At 42.0% G+C, this 19,150-nt stretch overlaps 1 protein-coding gene across 5 annotated transcripts in view; it reads right to left on the bottom strand.

The window, feature by feature from the left end:
• Positions 1-19,150, bottom strand: part of nfixb (nuclear factor I/Xb) — a 137,596-nt gene that overhangs the window by 99,634 nt on the left and 18,812 nt on the right. The window lies entirely within an intron of this gene.

The raw sequence follows: 19,150 nt of genomic DNA, 5'->3' as shown, positions 1-19,150 counted from the left end.
CTGTCCGACGCTGCACAATCTGCCAAATCGACAAGTTCCTCTCTGACATGGAGGCAAAGTTCAGGGGAGCAAGCCTTCTCCTGCACCAATCCCCACAGCCCTCAGCCTGCCTCCATCTTTACTATGGCCGCCACTGCTTCGTCTCCCTCTCACCCCACCGCCCTCACCTCCTCTGTGTCTCTCTCTCCCGCTCCCTCTCTCTGCCCCTTTCTCTGCTCGCATAATGCCACCTTGGCAGAGGATGGCAAAGCGAGAGAGAGGACACACAGCTTCAGAATCCCTCCAGACCCCACCACCGGCAGCTGCTCATGGGTTTACCACAGCAAACAAAGAGGGAGAAACAAACCCGGGCAGCCACACTCCTCCTCTCGCTGCACACTCGCAAAATGAATGACGAGATGATTTAGAGGCACAGATACAGAAATTGTTACAGAATTTAAAGGGGTGGGTGGGGTGTGGGGGTGAAGGCAGGAGAGGAACCAGAATTTGCCTCAGCTGTTTTTGTTTGTTTTTTGTTTTTAAGCAGCACAGCTAGCATGAGGACGAAATCCCAGAGCCCGAATCGGCTCCGTACGTATCCCCGAACACCCCCCGCCCTGGGAGGTTTCTGCAGTTCGGTATTGGAGCGGAGATGACTGCCGTGTTGCCTCATCGTAAAGCATGTCGTTCAGGGCTACATCTGCTTGGCAGGCAGCTTGAGTGAAGGTGGTGGTGCTGAATCACCGACCAGTGCAATAAAACCTCAAACATAGCATCAGGAGACCTGCACTACAATCAGATGGAGTCAGCAAGGACGAAGAATGCATGTAGAGTTGAAAATATCTGCTGATAAATTCATGGGAAATTATCTGGAAACAGCCACCTTGAAGCAAAACTCCCAAATACTTTCGGGTCTAAGCTTTGGAAAAGGGGGTATTGATACATTTATCACAAATAATATTAAACTAACATTTCTTAGACAAGTTTTTGGCATCTAACAGACAAAAATAAATGGAAATAATCACTAGTTTCAGCTCTGAACGAGTGTCAGTCAGGGCTGCACCTGCTCAGCAGACAGATAGTGGGAAGGTGCAAGTGCTGCTGAATCACAGACCAAGAGCAGAGGATCAGGACTCCAGATCTCATGCAATAAAACTGAGAAAATGACTAGCGCCACATTCAGATGGAGTCAAAAAATGTAAAGAACAAGAACTAAAAAATGCCTGGGTTCATCTATTTAATATTAGGAACTGGATGGTTTCCTTTGTCATATATGACTGAAATTAGCAATTCTCAGTGTGTAAGGTTGGGAAGCACAAGCAGTATGAATTAAAGTATTTCTAATGGTCATTTTTTGCCAGTTTCTGGCTTTAACAGACAAAATCAAACGGAAACAATTGCTAGTTGCAGCTTTAAATGGGTGCCTTCAGCAATTATTTAAATTGATATATTCCTCTGCTACATGACAAACATTGAAGAAAAGACCACAGTTAGTCAACTTTAAGTTCTAGCAAGTTTTTAAATGATGATTTCATGAGAAGAGGCCCCGCAGACTGTCAAAGGTCATACAATCACACCATTCTGTCAAGGCTGAACATCCTCCACACAGCAATGCATTTCAGCTCCATCACCAGAGCCTGTAATGAAACACTGACGCTCACCCATCATCTGCTAACACAGCGAAGGACAGCACACCTCCACATTTATCTCCAATCAGCCAAAAGTTTGATATATCGCTGGATAACGTAACAAAAGAACCTCACCGTGGAGTATGACTGTGTTTGGCATAACTGTCAAGATATATTTGCATCCATCACCACCTGCACAAACTTAGTGTAGCAGGAGGAGATAACTGACACTTGAATGTATTTTCCAGTGTGTCTGCTTTTCAGTGGGAATTAAGGTTTTCTGGGTGACCTTGCCAAAATGCAAATAAACCACCATTCAAATGTCAGTGAAATTTGACTACAAGGAGTTTTAAGTCATTTTCTCTTCGCTATGCTGTTTGCCTTTCACTTGCTGAAGAAGTAGAAGAAAAAAAACCATTTATTTTTCAGGAAGAAAACTGCAGATTTTTCTAAAGTCCCAGATTTCGGGGGGGGGGGGGGGGGGGGGGGGGCACACCGTGCTTTAGATTTGCATGTCTGCACTATCTGCTGCTCCACACTACGCCTATATTGTGTAATCTTCATGTTGCTGTGTTGGAAGAGCCTATATGGTTATTTAGGTCTATCGAAGCGGCATAAACCCATCATGGAAAGTGTCTCAGGGTTAATCTTCTTACCCGGAAATTAAATTAGGGCCACATGCGCGTGGCCTTTAGCTTTAATTATTAGCCTATTATCAATTAGCAGTCGGAGGTGACGGGGTTTACTCAGTGATATTATTATTATTACTTTATTTATTAATTATTATTAATAATAATAATTTAAAAAATATGAATACGAAATACATGCTCTGCTTCAAACGTACCAGTTTGCGTCGTTTCACCTCACCAAACCGTCCCCTTAAAAGACCCCGGAAAAACCCCGCTGCTGTGACCAAACAAATGCCTGTTAAAGGGACAAACTATCCCTCAGCGAGTTTCATAAACACACCGATATCCACCCAGTAAAAGGCATGGCTTATTTTCTAACCACCATTTTCTCTGGCTCAAAAACCACCCAGGCCCCAATAATAAGAGCCAAAACAATTAAAGCTGCACCATCACTTTCTTCCTCTTCTGCTACCACTTATTTTTTCTTCTTCTTCCACTTATTTTTTCTTCTTCTTCTTCTCTGCCATAAAAGAGAACTTAAAATACAAATGTTTAAATAAATAAATAAAACAGTGCCGATATCGTTGACGGACCCTGGCAGGAAAAAACATGTAAATTAAAAAAAATTAAAAATCTGGAGACGGCCTGGCACATCCCCCGCAAGCTACACATTTGTGCTACACCGTTACTGAAACCCCGACGTCAATTAATACCGAGAGAGGAGACCCTGAAACACCCAGATATGTATTTCAAATGTAGCCTGTCAAGCAGATGCAGTGCCAGCATGGCTCTGAATGACCCGGGATACGGTTCAGCATATGGAATTCAGTTCAGGTTTCGCGACATTAACGCATTTCCCCCCTTAAATCTTTAAATTAGCTTTTTTTCCCCTCCCCCAGTTATCGTATATAAAAAGAAACACTTGGCCCACTCAGAGTCGATAACCCTAAATTAAAGCAATTTGTATTTATAAATCAGAGATCACAATTTCAATCGCAAAGGCTTCGGCTTTATATTCAAACTGAAATAAAAAATTAAAAAATAGTCAGATCGTCCACATAAAAGCCACAGCTGAATGCTGTCTATGACAAGACAAAAGAAATGATTTTTAAGTCCTTTATTTTTCCAATTCTCCGCACGTCTGACAGAGACTGAGAGGAGTTGGCTGCCAACTTCAGATTAACTCTTTCAGCAAGGACAGAAAAGGCTCTTAACTGTGAAAAACATCCCAGAGTTGGATTCATTAGTGCTCCTTTGCATTTTAAGCTCCGTTTGAATAAACAATGGAGGAGTCCATCATTTTAAGATAATTGATATCTTATTATATTTTTTTCATTCATTAATAATTAAAACATTGACAAAAACATGCTAAATATAATATCACTATTCTATTTAATTCAGTCTAATCTAATCTAAAACTAAATTAGTTTTGCTTTTGTTTCTTTTTGGGATTTTTCAGTCACCGTCAGCACCTCAATACATAATTTCTGAGTATTTGTGTCTTTGTATGTGGTTGCCATAAAAAAGGATAAATCAAGACTCAATCAACCAAGAAGCTGAAGGCCGTCTCGCGTATTCACAATTCTTTTTTTCCTGTCCTTAAACAAAAACAGGTTGAATGCATGCAATTAAAAGTAACACAGCGATTAGAGGTGTCAGTTTGCGATTTTAGCCATACAACTTTTCCAAGAAATGATGGCGGTGAAAGTGAGCTTTTGCACTAAAGTCCAGATCCTACAGCCAAATAATCAAAACTCTGGCACAATGAAATGCTTTTCTTTTTTTCTTTTCTTTTGCATTTTTTTTTTGTTATGATAAATCCCTGGCTTGAATTTTGTTTAACAAACAAAGTGTTTGCCATGCCCAGAATACGAGAATGACTTGTCTACATCAGGTAACTTTCACATAAGACCCACAAAACCCATGATAGTAAAACTCTCTGCCTCTTTCTGAACCCAGCAGCAGGTCCTCCCATCATGTGGCACCTGACCTCGCTGAGGCCTCACTGCATCTCATTAGGCCAATTAAGCCAGTAGTGTGCACAACCCGAGGGCCTTCCAGCTGCCTGGCCCCTTCATTAAGGGGAAGCTCTGGGCTGGTGGGGCTCGGCTGCATCCTCTCCTGACCACCTGAGTGTCCCTGACCCGGACGAAGCCTGACACAGGTTCCCCCACTGACCCCTGGCTGACAGAGAGCCAGGGTGTGAGGAAGGTGTTGGAGGAGAAAAGGGTTAGGAGGGACGCAGAGGAGATTCAGTCATTTATTTTAGAGTGCAAAAATGTTAGAGGCCTGTGAGAGTGAGGATGAGGCAGTCAGGTGTACATTTCGAGAAGGAGGAAAGCACTTGGAGTATTCTAGCTGCATTTTAAAATTTCACAGATTGGTGCTAAAGTGTGAAGAAACTGTTTCCCCTGATGCCACAAAGTATGCCATCCTTTGGTTGATGTTCTATACTGTAATGAATCGGCCCACTGCATGACCCTCTGCTGTTATCATCCACGGTAATCATTCCTGGCTCAGGGTTACATTAAAGAAAGGGGGGGAGAGGGGTATCTCGGACCACCCTTTACTCTGTTTCTTTAGCAAGCGAGTGATGCGTAGAGATCCATGGAGCTCACGCCGTGCATTGGTTGCACTTATCTGAGTTTACAAACCAGCACGTTACTATGTGTGAAAAATCTGCAAGCAATTTGTGGTGGCTGCGTGCTAACGTGCCCGGGGTGGGGTGAGGTGGGAGAGGGGCTGAAGAGAAGAAGAGGCACGCACGGCACATTCCAGTCCCCACAAAGAGCTGCTCCGCTTGCCCGGATTGCACTCCAAAATGGTCCTGGGCCCTTTGGAGCGTTGGCGTTTACATGAACACTCAACTTTTTAAGTGAAACTGTGCAGCGCAGACTGAATGTGAATACACATGAAGAGCACAACTAAACACACCTCATCTGTAAGTGTTGAAGCTGATGACTTGAGGCTATTTTGTTTTGAGGATTCTCAGCAGAGAGTTTATAAAACAATATTTGTTCCCGCTCGAGGTGGTATAACACAAGTAGAGGCGTGCAGATGTACTTGGATGAAGACGTCAGTATCGATGAGCGAGGACAGAGGAGTGGGGTAATGCACTCCGATCTGCAACATACGTGCATGTCGCATCGGCCTGCTCAGTAACATGTGGATTGTGGCGATGTCACACTCTGGACTCACCTTTGAAACCATGACATCTCTGCAGCCTGGAGCTCCAGACATGCATTAATGCACATGCAATCGCATGCTCCAAAACCCTTTCCCCTGCCTAGAAAGAATGCTGGATGAAGAAACCGCCCTGCATCTCACTAACACGTGTGCGTGAGTGACTAACCATGCCGGGACAGGCCGACTCAGCACCACCACTACAGCCATGACTGAGTGTTTTCTCACTGTGCGAGCCAACAGACTACTGCTGCTCACACTGCAGCCAGTGACGGTGATACTACTGACCAGACTAAGACATTATGCCTTCTTTTTGTTGTTTTTGCCTCACCTCTTGTTAAAAGAGAAAAAAAACACACCACCAACTAATTCTCACAATTTCCCCAAGATCCAAATAAAAAAGCTGCCAAAGTGGCTGGTAGTGGAGACAAACTTACAAACCACAGCCAGCTTTTAGCAGCATTTGGCTGGTGGCGAGTGTTAATTTCCTACCCTGGTAAAAACCAGCTCAGTAATCGGTAAACACGTTGTGCCTGGCCTGCAACAAAGAAATGCATTTAGCAAATTCATTCTCTTTGATCCCACATTCCTATTTTGGTTTGATGGAAGGTGATACATTTTTGATGAGCAGGCTAGAAGTGAGATATCATGTCATTTGAACAGTCTATAAGCAGCCAGGCGCTCGTAGCCATCGCCATACACCACATTTATCTTTGATCTAGACAGTCTGGTTGACACACATCACAGAGAATTACAAGCAGACCGATTTATCAATAGGCTTAAAGCGGAGGGATGTTACACCATAACCCCTCTCATGAAAAGATCCCTTTTAGTATTTGGAATTAAAATTTCAACACGGCCCGAAATGAAAAGGATCTTCAGGTTCATGTGTTAACTTGCCGCTTAGCAAAGCTGTAGGGCTTTACTCCTCTTTTCAAAGACATGAGTGTGAAATGCCAAAGTCAGCCTTTCACACACTGCTGGGAGAAGAAAGTGAGCTGAAACAACACGATTGTGTTTTCAAACCGAGGCTCCGCTGTTTGTTGCCCGTTTGAAGGTAAACTCGTCGCGCTCTCGCACCGGAGGAGAATTAAAACATCATCTGAATTTTCTGAAGCCGACAGCACAATTTCTGGTGTTTGCGATGGTCGGAAAATGCTCCTCTAAAGTTTGGAGTCCCACCCTCCCTGCACCAGGTGCACAATGTTTGGGTTCGCGTGGATTTACAAGCATGCACAAGGGCTGATTACGCCTTTGGCTGGTGTCGGATTTTTATCATGTAACATATTAGAATAGGCGATAGTCCATTATAATTCTGATTCTGTAACAACCAGATCATAAATGAGATCATTCTGAAAAATAACCTGCTTTTACTGCTTTGCCGCCCCTAAATAGCTTTACAGGATAATTTCATAATTTCAAGTCTGCTTTAAACCAACAATGAAATAAATATATGGAACAGGATTTGAGGCCTTTAACATTTCCTTTGTTAATGGGAGCTATTAAGAGACTTTATTCCCATATTCTGTCAAATGATAGGGGAACACAGCCTCCTAAAAGCTTTATTACATAATAATAGAAAATAAATTAAAAGTCATGTAATTAAAATCTTGTTAAACTATTATCATCAATATTTACTAATTACAAGAACTCTAACTTTTACATATTGTATTATTAACGCTGAAATATACAAACAGAACTTTACCAGTGTGACCTGTAAAGGTGAAGCTAAATGAGTATTGTTGTAGTAATTATATGAACCGTATACGTGTATTTATATACTGACACTGTATTATTGTTGTGGATGTGTATAAATAACTGGTCAGTGTGCAGCTAAATGCGTCTGGAAATGAAGGCTTATAATGTAAAGCTTCATTTTTACAAGTTTTTATTTGAAACAAGGGGAATTTTAATTTTTTTTAATTTTCTTGTGTACCAAGAGTGTGGGAGACTCATGTCACACTGTTCTATGCAGAAACTGACTAGGATAGTAGAAGAAGTAATTGTAACTGGCTTGCTATTAAAATATGTTTATATTTAGTAAACCTTTTATTTATATTTGGAGAACACAGAGTAAAATTACAGACAAAATGAGTTTTTTTAATAGTGAAGAACTGTTAAATGGAGCCAGTTATTCCTCTTTGTAATCTAGTGGTGTAAAATTGTGTAAGTAACATGCAATGGAAATACAAATACCTCTAGATTTGGCAAAGATTTGGCCATTGAGTTATTTGCATGTTGCTTACATTTTACAAAGAAATATTTTTCACAATGAAATAATATCAGGCCAGTAAATTTAGATCTTTTTTAACATAAAAAGACACATTCATTTGTAATTAACTATGATTTTACTTGTAAAGGGACAGTTTTAGTTTGTCGCACAGTGCTTTTTCTTAGGCAGCGCAGCTTGTTATGGCTGTCCGTGCCACCTCACTAAAGGGACTATTCTTGTCTTGTGCATCTTTCTGTCTACAAGTTCAGCCTCATGTGGAAATGCTGAGCTCTCTGCTTGTCTCACAGTGTATGTTTGGAATAATTTACCTTGCACTAAAACGTCTTAACGCTGACCATACGTCTACACTTCATACCAACATTAACTAAATTTCCTCAGATTTTTCTGACAAAATGAAAGCCAAAATTCTAGTTGACTGTCTTTGATTAAAGCGTAAATTTAAGGAAAAATCAATTTACTCATGTAGACAGTAACTTCCCATGACTAGTGCTAATTAGCTCCCACAGATGTCTAATGAAAAGGCTTATTGAGGTTTATGGTCACAGTGAGTTTGCAGGCATCACACTCTTAGCGGTCATAATGACCGCAGGCTGTGCGCGATGTGGAGAAAGCTCAGACTCTATACACATCACTTATGGAACTCAGGGATAGAAATAACATGCTTGCACTGCATAGTTGTCCCTTTCACTTCGTGCTGCCTTCAGATCGCCAGAACCACAGACGGAATGAAGGGAGCAGCAGTGTTGTGGCTCTGAGAAGCAGAAGGTAAGAGACGTACACATACAGACAGGCAGAAGCCGCTGCCTGCCTCTCTGCAGTTGTCTTCCGGTCTGTATTTATCTTCGAAATCACATCTGAATATGGCATCGAGTTAAATCAACACTGTCGTTAACCTTAGCGGGAGGCTTGCGGATAAAGAGCAGAGGCTTGATGAAACAGACAGGTCAGAAACTTTCCCAAACTGCCTGATGATTGCACACAATCTAAACTCTGAGACATATGTGGAGTGACAATCGCAGAACAGGCCAAGACAGAAAATCTCCCTCCTGAATAAAGGCTCCAGGAAAGTAAAGCCCACTACTAATGCAGTGTTGAACGCTTTGCAATCAGACAAATAAAGGGGCAATCTAGCACACAATCAAACCAGAGATTTAGCCTGCTCTCCTGCCAACAGCTAGGGACCTCCTCTTTCTGAACAAGGGATGCACTATTGACTACAACCCCCCCTTCTCTTTCTCTCTCTCTCTCTCTCCAGTCTTCCCTCTCTGCCAGTCTGCAAGGCGTGATGCCAACCTTTTCCACCATTGGGCATGATGCCCTGCCCTTTATGCAAATGCTTTGCTGCCATCCCTAACTCACAACCCCCACTGTCTCACCCACAACGTCTGTGTGCACCCCCCCAAAGCCTCCTGTCTATATATTCTTTATTATCTTTAACTTGTAATAATCCAAATCGCCGAGCTTGAGCCTTGACCGTAAGTTAATAATTAAACCCTGATAATCTGAGGTCCTGCATGTATGGATCCCAAATGAAGAGTAAAGCTCACTGCAGAGCTTGTAGGCCCGTACTTTGCTTTGTGCCCTCTGTGGACAAAAAGCACCAACCGGGGGCGAATATTTGACAGAGGTGTGGTTGTTTGTGTCTGCACGAGCCCTGATAAAGGAGGACATCTCCTGGCTAAAAGAACACAATAAATACAAAGACCAGGAGGGCGAAAGAAAAAAGAAATTAGAATGAAAGAATAGGGGATCTATTTCCAGCAATTAGTCGCCGCTTTTCGCATTGCATTTCCATTCATTAAAAGGTTTGTGGAAACGTACTCAGCGAGGGCTGCGCAGTATATCTAGCAGGGTCACACTGAAAAGATCAAGTTGGGTTCACATTTAAATGGTAAAAAAAAAGAAGCAGAAAACCCATTTCAGGGTCTGCTTAGTGAACGATAAAGAAAGGGTTAAATATGTGACTGAGGAGAAGGTCAATCATGGCTGCCACTGACAGGGCAGTTTCACAAGTTGGCATAGAGGCTATATAAACCGCAAAGGTTAATAGATTAGTTGGAAAGATGCAAAGCGCTAACAGTGACTGAAAAAAAGGGAGCATAAAAGGACAGTCATAGGTTTAATAAAGCGGGCTGGAGGCTGCAGGAAGAGCCCCGATCATGCTGTTAAAGCAGAGCTTCCGTTTGTGCCGTAGGGTGAGTGTCGAGAGGCGCACAAACAGGGCGCAGGGTCCACACAGGCTGGACCGATTCAAGCCCACACACACCACAGGAAAAGAGCTGGGACCTAAGACAAACACTGCACGGCCAGACACACACACACACACACATGCATGTATACAAAAACATTACTGTCTCCTTATACGCCCTGAGAATACCAGGACATGCGGTCTGTTGAGCTTGTTATTCTAAGCATGCTCCAAAGACATAGTCATACAGTAAATATAACCATTTAATTAAAAAAATGCAAATCAATGCTGTTCAATAGTCTACATTTTTCGTGATGTAGTGTGCAGGTCTTCCCTGCAAGAGAAATCTCGATCTCAGTAAAATTTTCCTTTTTCCATATAAACAAACAAAGACGTCTAAACCCCAACAGTCTAAACCAACAACGCAGCACCGCAACAATCTCCAAATATAAACTTAGAAGCCTTATTTCCCAAGCCTCAACACAATGGCTTTTCTAATCTTCCTGAGAGAGAAGCGACAAATAAACAAAACCCAAACAGGTTGGTTGAGGGAGAATTAAGGTTTTAACACCCTTTCCTTTTCTTAGTGAATGCCACTACACACACACACCAACACAAATGCCCATTTTCCTTCTTGCTATGCGGACTTCCTTGTCTGAAGCTGCTGTAATAAAGTTTTAAAGAAGCCTAATGTGGTGCCAATAAGTGACGTCGGGCAGCGATGAAAGACGGGCGATTAGGGAGGGTGAGAAAGACAAAACAAAGGATAGATGTGGAACAAGAAAAGTGAGGTTTGTGCCAATATTTAAGGTTACTTCCCACAAATGACTCTGACAACAAACACCGATGAACGCACCATCAATAATAATGAAGCTAAGCTTCTTTCTGTGTTTGGCAAGGGTGTAATAACCTAAACAAAGCTGTGAGGGACAGTTTATATACAGATACTACATATGATATTGTGGTATTACACAGCTGTAATAATATAAATATGGGCTGTAGAAAAACCTCTACATTAATAAACATTAAAAAGGTAATATCTCAGCTATTTCTTTTAGATATATACTCCTCGATATATATCAAGTGTCTAATGAACTGACAACTTGTCTTTGGGTGTATAAGGTATATCTGCAAACTGTTTTAAATATCAACATGTTTACATGGTATAAAGATGCATCCTTCACGCTTCTGATTGTATCGTGCAAAAGTAGCTTTCTGGATTTTAGCATGAAAAGAGAAATCAGCACTGATATAAAAACATGGTTTGACTTTGTGTTTGTGGGATTTTCTTTTTATACTACTGTTTTATATGGTTATGTGTTGGGATCTTAGCTGATTTTAGTCATTTCTATAACTGAGAGCATTTCAAAGTAAACCACTGGACTTCTCATGTTTGACATTGGGTAAAACCCACATCATTAATATATAAAACAACATTTCCTGCTAATGAATTTTTCATTGGCTAGGTTAGGATCGTCAGCGATGGCCCTAACCCTGTTTTGGAGAATAGCAAAAATAAAAAAATATCAAAATGTAATTTTTATGCAAGTCAGTTACAATTATTATTTTTTTTTTCTTTGATTCCCAAGACTTATGGGAACAAATTAAGAGAAAAAAAGCATATTCTGATATGGTTAGGGTCATCTTATGCCTCACAGGGCTAACATAAAGCTCATATCATGACATGAATGTTACATGCAAATTCTTTATTATCAGAATGATGTAATTAACTGTTACAACGACACACAAAAAAAACTCATATCAAAAGAAATATCTGGGCGTATCAGCGAACCATTAGCTTCTTTCAGGCTGAATCCAATCGCCGTGAAAAATAGAAAGTGTTTGTGTGTGCCTGTGCATGTGTGGCTGGACGGAGGGAGGGAAATGAATGAGGCCTTTTCTTACAGCAGGGCCCAGATCAGAGCTCCTAACTATGGGATTTGGTGCTGTTGCCTTTCTCCCCCTGGAGAGAGTAATTAGGTTAGTGAGGACAACTGCCGCATTGTTTTAACAGAGAAGGGATTGTGCAGGCCAAAGTCCCACCAGCAGCATGCTTCCCTCACAACAAAAATGCCAAATGGATTCTGCGGCGCTCCACGCACATATATACACAGCAAAACTTTTTTTGGGGGAGGGTTTCCTGCGTTAAGTTTTGTATTTTTATGCGGCGCAGGCTTTTAGCGCCGTGTGTATACGATGAAATGTCAAATACGGTCCAGCAGTGTCAAATATCCTCTCCTGTTGTTGCACTTGTGGCATTCGGGACTCTTTAGAGTAACTGTGTCTACTCTCTCCTGTATCCAGAGGCTTGGCAACACAAAGCACTCCTAACTAGTATAATATGGTTATGATGCATTTGCATTCCTTCCAATCCCCTAGGAAACACAATACGCCTGTATCGTCTGTTTTAATCACGGTCTGCTTCCAAGGAAAGTAAAAGGAGAATACAAACAGCCACAGCTATAAAGAGGCTTTCTCAAATACACTTCAAGTCCGTTTAAATACATCCTCCGCTGATTGATAGAGAGTAAATCAAACAAATCATGCTGGTAGAAAAAAAATAAAAGGATATGGAATGCTCCCCAGTCTACTGTATTTACAATACACAGACTATGGCCTCTTTCATTCGCGCCCGTTTCCCCCTCTTTTCTCTTTGTGCTGAATTTCTTTCTATAATCTTTCTAAAATGAAAGAGGAAAATAACTCTGCTGTTGTTGTACTCCTCTATACTATTCTCAAGACCATCAGCTCTTCCAAGACAGAAGAAAAAAAAAAGGCGCCATAATATGCACCTCTGCATCCCCGCCCACACCATCCCTATTCACTTTCATCATAAATCTCCACAGCCTGGCGGCAATATACAGTCAATTTGTGGTCCCCATATGAGTCCTAACTCTGGTTTGATATATTTGTGTTCAGGTGTGCAGATGGAAGTGGGGAAAAAAAATAACACCAATGATATAAAATGTGTTTGTGAACTGATACGCGAGTCCAGCAGACCGGTCTATAAGGCCTGTGAGAGTCTTTTCTCCACCGCAGCTTTCCACAGGTGGCGGTGATGATTGCACTTTATCCCAGATGATGACTGTAATGAGGCCGGCTTTAAGTTTCACTGGGCTTTTCTCGAGATGTAGAGGGACTGACAGACGCTTGACACGTTAGACAGCCGAATGCTATCAGGACATTTTGCTCCTCGTCCCCTCCACGCACGCTACCGTTTCTCCATTACATCACAAAAAGGCCTCCTTTAAAGATAATACCTAGACCAGAGTGACGTCTTAATAAAGGGAAGGCAATGGGATGAATGCAGCATGGAAGCGAATTCACAAGCTGTCATGATGAGAGTTAGACGAGCGGGGAACGTCCGTGAACTCGCAGAGTAAAGTTAAATCTGGCCCATCTGTGTTTTATATTTTAGCAGTGACATGAAATCCTCATCCTGCGCTGAATTTTCCAGTCAAATATACAACTTTCCATGTAACACACACTAATCCTGAAGCTATTTCTCTGAGCCTAAACAGAGCAGAAAGTTTATATCTGAATTCCCTCCCAGAGTATGCTGCAGCTGGAGTAGGGATGGTAGTTACTGGCTCCCTGAGCCAAAAGGAGAAGCCGCAGAGTTGTGTTTGAATCTAACCCTGAGCCCTCCTTGGCCTCGGTCTCCTCTACTCAACTTTACTCTACTCCTCACTTATTTCAACAAGGCTCTATTTGACTCTACTGTACTCGGCTCCACTGTCAAGGGGGTCTGAAACAGCCTCGGGCCCGCAGCACCGGCCAGCAAACACAACTTACAAGAAGCATAGAGCGTGCACTCATACCCGACACATACACAGACACTTCCACACAAACAGAGTCAGTTAATAACACACAAACTCCCGCCCTCCAGCTCTGTTTGCTCACAGCTGCCAGGCCTCCTCAGAGTTCATCTGAGGTAAAGATATGTTATATTATGCAACCGGGTATAGATTTTCCACCCTTGGCCCCGAGCCAACTTCCTGCTCTGAAGAGCAAGCTCTAGCGCTTTGTTCCCTAGGGTGACAGCTATTCCTTGCCGGACGGGGTGGCCGAATTAGATACACAGACAAAAAGAGAGGGAAAGTAGCAGGAAGACATAAAGGGGAGCGAGTGAGTAAGAAAGAAAGCAAGAAAAGGAAAAGGAAAAGGAAAAGAAAAAGAAAAAGAAAAAGAAAGAAAGAAAGTAGAGAGGCACACAGCCTTGCCAGCCCCAGATATTTTCTGCAGCTTTTTGTCTATATCTTAAAATGCTCATTCCCCCTTCTACACTGTCTTTTCTCCGCCTCTTGAAATCAGGTCACAACTGTTTTCATTACTGTTTGACTTGCGGGTTCATAAGCCTCCAAGCGTCAACGTTCCTCCACCCACCCCCAAGACAGGAAAAGATTTTCCCTCCAACATTAACCCAATAAATGCCTTGTAAGCCCAGTCACAATCTTTAAGCCATGTTCCTGGAAGAGAAAAAAGTACATCTGAAATGTTGATGTAACGTTAAAGCCCGGGACATAATCAGTGTTGGGCTCGCAATCTAAGGAGTTACACTCCTGCATGGATCAGCATAGCCAGCCCTCGATCACTTCCCTCCCCTACAGCATGAGGTAATCCAGTGTGATTGTAAAAGAAAGCCTCGGGAAATTTGAGGTAAAATCAACGAGCCAATCAGCGCCCCATTATCCCTCCTCTACTCAAAGGGGAACTAAAGAAGTGGTGAAAAGATGATTAATGCCATGACATCATAACCACGTGATGTCATTCCATCCCAGACACCGCCACCGCTTCCTAATTAACTGTGGCCTGATGAAGTCTTTGTATCCAAATTATCCAAATGATTATTACCTCTCCAGGCTCTACCAGGTGTGCAGAGATGTCTCTTTAGCCTAGTGATACAAGGATGGGTAGAAGGAATACACACACACACTGAAGATTAACAGCGAAAAATGTTTTTTGGTGCCTTCCCATATATATGGTAGAGTGCCCCAGGGGGTGTTTCTGCTATTGCCAGAAGGTACGTGGAAAGAATTTAGAAACGCTCAATTAATTTGAAGCAATAGAAATGCTGTTTATATCAATTTACTGAGTTAGCTGTGACTATGTGTGACTCTTGACAATGCATAAGAGCAATGGGTGTGAGAGAGAATTTTAAACAATTAGTTAAACATAATGAACACTTAACCTTTAGCTAAAATAATGTGTAGAGGGTTGAAACAGAAAGCTAAAAATTATTTAAAAATATTTTTAAATAGCTTAACATGAAAAAATAGCAGTTGCAATGGGTAAATATTCAGGTGTAGCGACAGACAGTTCAGTTAACTGAACGTTGTGGCTAAAGGAGCTGAAACTGTTAGCTTAAAGCAACTGGTAACAGAGTGACATCTGTACATGAATACGAGTTTTTAATATTTCATATGTTAATGTTAATAAAGTATTCTTTTCAATGTTTGATTCTCCAGACCAAAACTCTTTGATATTTGATTTAGTAGCAGTAAACAACAATTAGCTAAAACCATCAGAAAAATGACTGGACTTGTTAGCTAAAGCTTATAGCTAGCCAAAAATAAACTGGATAAATTAGCCAAAAAAGATGGATTATGATTGATATTTTGCTTCTTTATGAAAATTAAAGCACTAACATCCCCTTTTATAAAATCAGCAGTATTAAATGCGTTTCTAAATAAACATGTCTAGGCCGGGAGGAGGTGTCACTAAAAGGGTACTGGAGTTCATTTCACAGGACTGTGCGACTACTTTTAAAAACTGTGGTTAATTAAATACAGTAAACAGTCTACTGCAACAACAGAGTCGTAATCGGTGTGATTTTTTTCTGAAAGACTGCACACCTGTGTCTTGTGTAATTAAGTATGTACAGGTGCTTCAGGCTTGAAGCCCAGCAAAACATAGCGTATATAGCCGACATTAGGACTGAATTCGCAGAAATGCTGTACTGTACGTGTAGAGGTTTGTTTCTGAACAAGCAGAAGCCTTTGTGGCTTTTATCTTATTTACAAGATGATAACGCATAAGTGTGTGCCACATTTGTATGAAAGCCTTCATCTGCCAGGTTCATTTATTTCTTTAGTTTTTGAATATTAGCGTCTGAGAGACTGGGTGAGATAGAAAGTCAGCCTGTGGAAGTCTGTGAAGAGAGACTGCAGTCAGACACGGCGGGGGAGAACGGTGCTCAGATTTCATCCAGATTAATCTGGAAGCTTTGTAATGAGGGGTCTACTGTATATATTTAGCCAGAGCAGTGAGATGTAGGTCAGACAGACAGGCAGGACAGGCCAAACAACATGCCCAGATTGCCCACACTGAAGTGACCTTGAGTGGGCTGTCAATGATCCGCAACAACAACTCTCTATCTATTCCTGTTGACTTGTGACAGACTGATACAGCGGCTGTTTCGCCCCACTCGCGAGTTTTGGCCTTTAGTTTCCATTTTGTGGGGCACAAAAGAACTTCAATATCACTCGGCTTGTCTTTTTACGGAAATGCTGTTGATTAAAAAGAAAGAGCAGAGAATGAATTACTGTCAACGTTCGCGCCGTGTGTTGATACTGGCAGTCGTTCAAATTTACTCAACACAAGAACAAAGCACGCTTAGAAACGTTTCTGAGTCTGCCGTCGGTGGCTCTAAACACAAGACAAAACTAACTAAACACTGAGAAATGTACAACATTTTTCATTTCACAATCTGCATCACGACTTTATTGACTAAAACCTTTTATAGCAGTGACAGTTTTGTCTACTGGACTTCTTTTGTCACTTCGACATAAACATGTCACGCACTGTTGTCAAACTGATTTGCAATTATGAACTAACAACTGAGCGATAGCAACAAATGAATACACTAAAGCTGCTATGCAAACTAAAATTATGCCTCAGTTCTTCATGAGAGTTCAGATCTTGAACCTTTTCAAGCCGTTAGAGGTCCAAAGTTTGAACATCTGCTCTTCCCGAGGCCAAAAAACAGTTGCGCCTCATATTGGGCTTTATTGGAAGAAAGAGGTTGGCTCCGCTGAATTTTTTTTTTCACATCAAGTAAAATTTTAATCAAATGCTTGACAATTTAATTAGCACTCTGTTTTTGCAATTTTTTTCCACGTGCCCTCCCCCCATAATGGATTTCAGTCTAATAAGACAAAAAAATAAGCTTCTTTTTAATAACAGAGACCACGCAGGTTATTTCTTTTACTGACAAATCTGTCAAAGGTAGCAAGGATGTTTCAAAAACTAAACTAAGGTACCACATTCATCTTTGAAATATTGATTCTACCAATGACTGAAACAGGTAGAGACAGCCATCTATCATCACAAGCAACATGTTCTATTTTTGGCACAATATGCATCCCTAAGTGTGCAACACCACAGCTCGAATGGATGCTAATTCTGGGTTAATATGCAACTCAATGGAGTAAGGGTTACTGATAATCCTGGTTGGGGGATATTTGGTGTTTGCTACTTTTCCAATTCAAAGATTTTAAATTCGTAGTGCACCGACGATCCAGTTGGGCCAATCTACAGCTCAGGACGAGGACAATGAGATGAACTTGAGGAATTATGTGAATGATGCATTTGTGTAAACTTAACCTGCCACACCCCTATCAAACAGACATTTTTGGCTTTTACATACACACACACATGCGTGCGCACACACACGCACGTGTGTGCCACCACAAACACCTTTCCCTCAACTGCCTGTTGTTCCAAACATCCGCATAATGGCAGCACTCTTATGTAGATTTATGACTCAAAATCAAGGGAAAGAACAAGCTGTACCGATGTGTTAAGCTATGACAAAGCTCTTAGATATTCACCAATGCATGTCAGCTTTGAGCTCTTGGTTCATATTCTGGTAAAGGAACACTTTGTCTCGGTGGTTTTCCCTTTTCCCTTTTCTCTGCTCACATTGTACACTAAGTATTTTGTGTTCCTCTGTATATTCTAGCTCAATTATGTAATTTAGCACCCGTGTGTGTGTGTGTTCAGTAGCCATGGCAACGGCACAACATATCGGCGACCACAGAACCGCACTGGGGCCGCCGGCACTGCCAGGGTTGTGCCAGAGACTAATCCATGCCAGAGGTGACATGAGCGAAGGAAAAGTGAGGCGGGTGGAGACAACATGACACACACATGCAAAAATCACACAAACATACACACGCATACAAACATGTGTGCACACAGACACACCAGCATATTCCTCGCCCCTCTCACTCCTCGCCTTCCTTTTAAAACACAAGCGCACACACTGGATATCCTCCCATTCTTCTTGGCTGGAGCCTCCCATGGCAATAGCAGTAGGAATCCATTCTCCACGGATGCTGGGACAGCTGTGCTGATATTGAATGAGACGCAGTTGGTTCTGCCTCTCTCTGCATGCAGCTCGAGATAAAAACTACATGCTACTTAATTCAAATCTATATTCCCTGCTGCCAAAAATGCACCCGACTCATCTTGTCTTTGTCTCTGCCACCACAGAGAGCTCTGATTTTCTTTGCAAAACCCCCCCCCCCCAAAAAAAGACAGTAAATGTCTGCATGCTGACGCACGGTGGCCCTCAGTCACATTTCTGACTGACAATAATCACAGAAACCTTCATAAACCTCTAAGTCATGCGCTTTCAATGCAAATATTCCATGTCATGCTAAAAAGCTCTCATTTGGAGTTTTACGATGTCTTATCAGAGTGACCTGCTTGTTTGAGGCCTGAGGTGATATTTGTGTGTGTGTGTGTGTGTGTGTGTGTGTGTGTGTGTGTAATATTTAGCCTTTTAGCGGTTGTGGTTTTTGAGGCGGATGGGCCTGTAACTGACTGCGTGTTATAAATGGAACACAGTGTCCCAGGCAGTCTGACATTATGACCTCCTGGTATCCCATGAAGAGGGGGAAAGGGTCCAGCTTTGCCTGTACAGCACAAAACAACCAGCACAGCCAGTCCAGCACTCCAGTTACACATGTGCGCACACAACCAGGAGACGAGAGAGCACAGTAGATCAGCCCTACCTGTCAATCAAATGAGCTATGAGTTCATTTTTTCTGCCTGGTGGCCAGAAGCAGAGTGCTTTACTGGCTGCTGTGTCTCTTTTCCACACTTCTTCTTCTTCCTCTATAGCTTTACTGGATTACACTAGGGGTGTGTGTGTGTGTGTCTGTGTGTATAGAATCAAAGCAATTAAGCTGTTGTAAAACTGAACCTGATCACATGACAATAACATGATTTAAATATGCCCACCTGAGTAATTTAAGACCAATCCTTAACTGACTTTTAAAGGATAGGAGCAATACAGTCTGGC

The sequence above is a fragment of the Pelmatolapia mariae genome, linkage group LG4, assembly GCF_036321145.2.
Source record: "Pelmatolapia mariae isolate MD_Pm_ZW linkage group LG4, Pm_UMD_F_2, whole genome shotgun sequence".
Taxonomy (NCBI): Eukaryota; Metazoa; Chordata; class Actinopteri; order Cichliformes; family Cichlidae; genus Pelmatolapia; species Pelmatolapia mariae.
The sequence above is the reverse complement of the archived record's forward strand: the minus strand, read 5'-3'. Positions and strand labels throughout refer to the sequence as shown.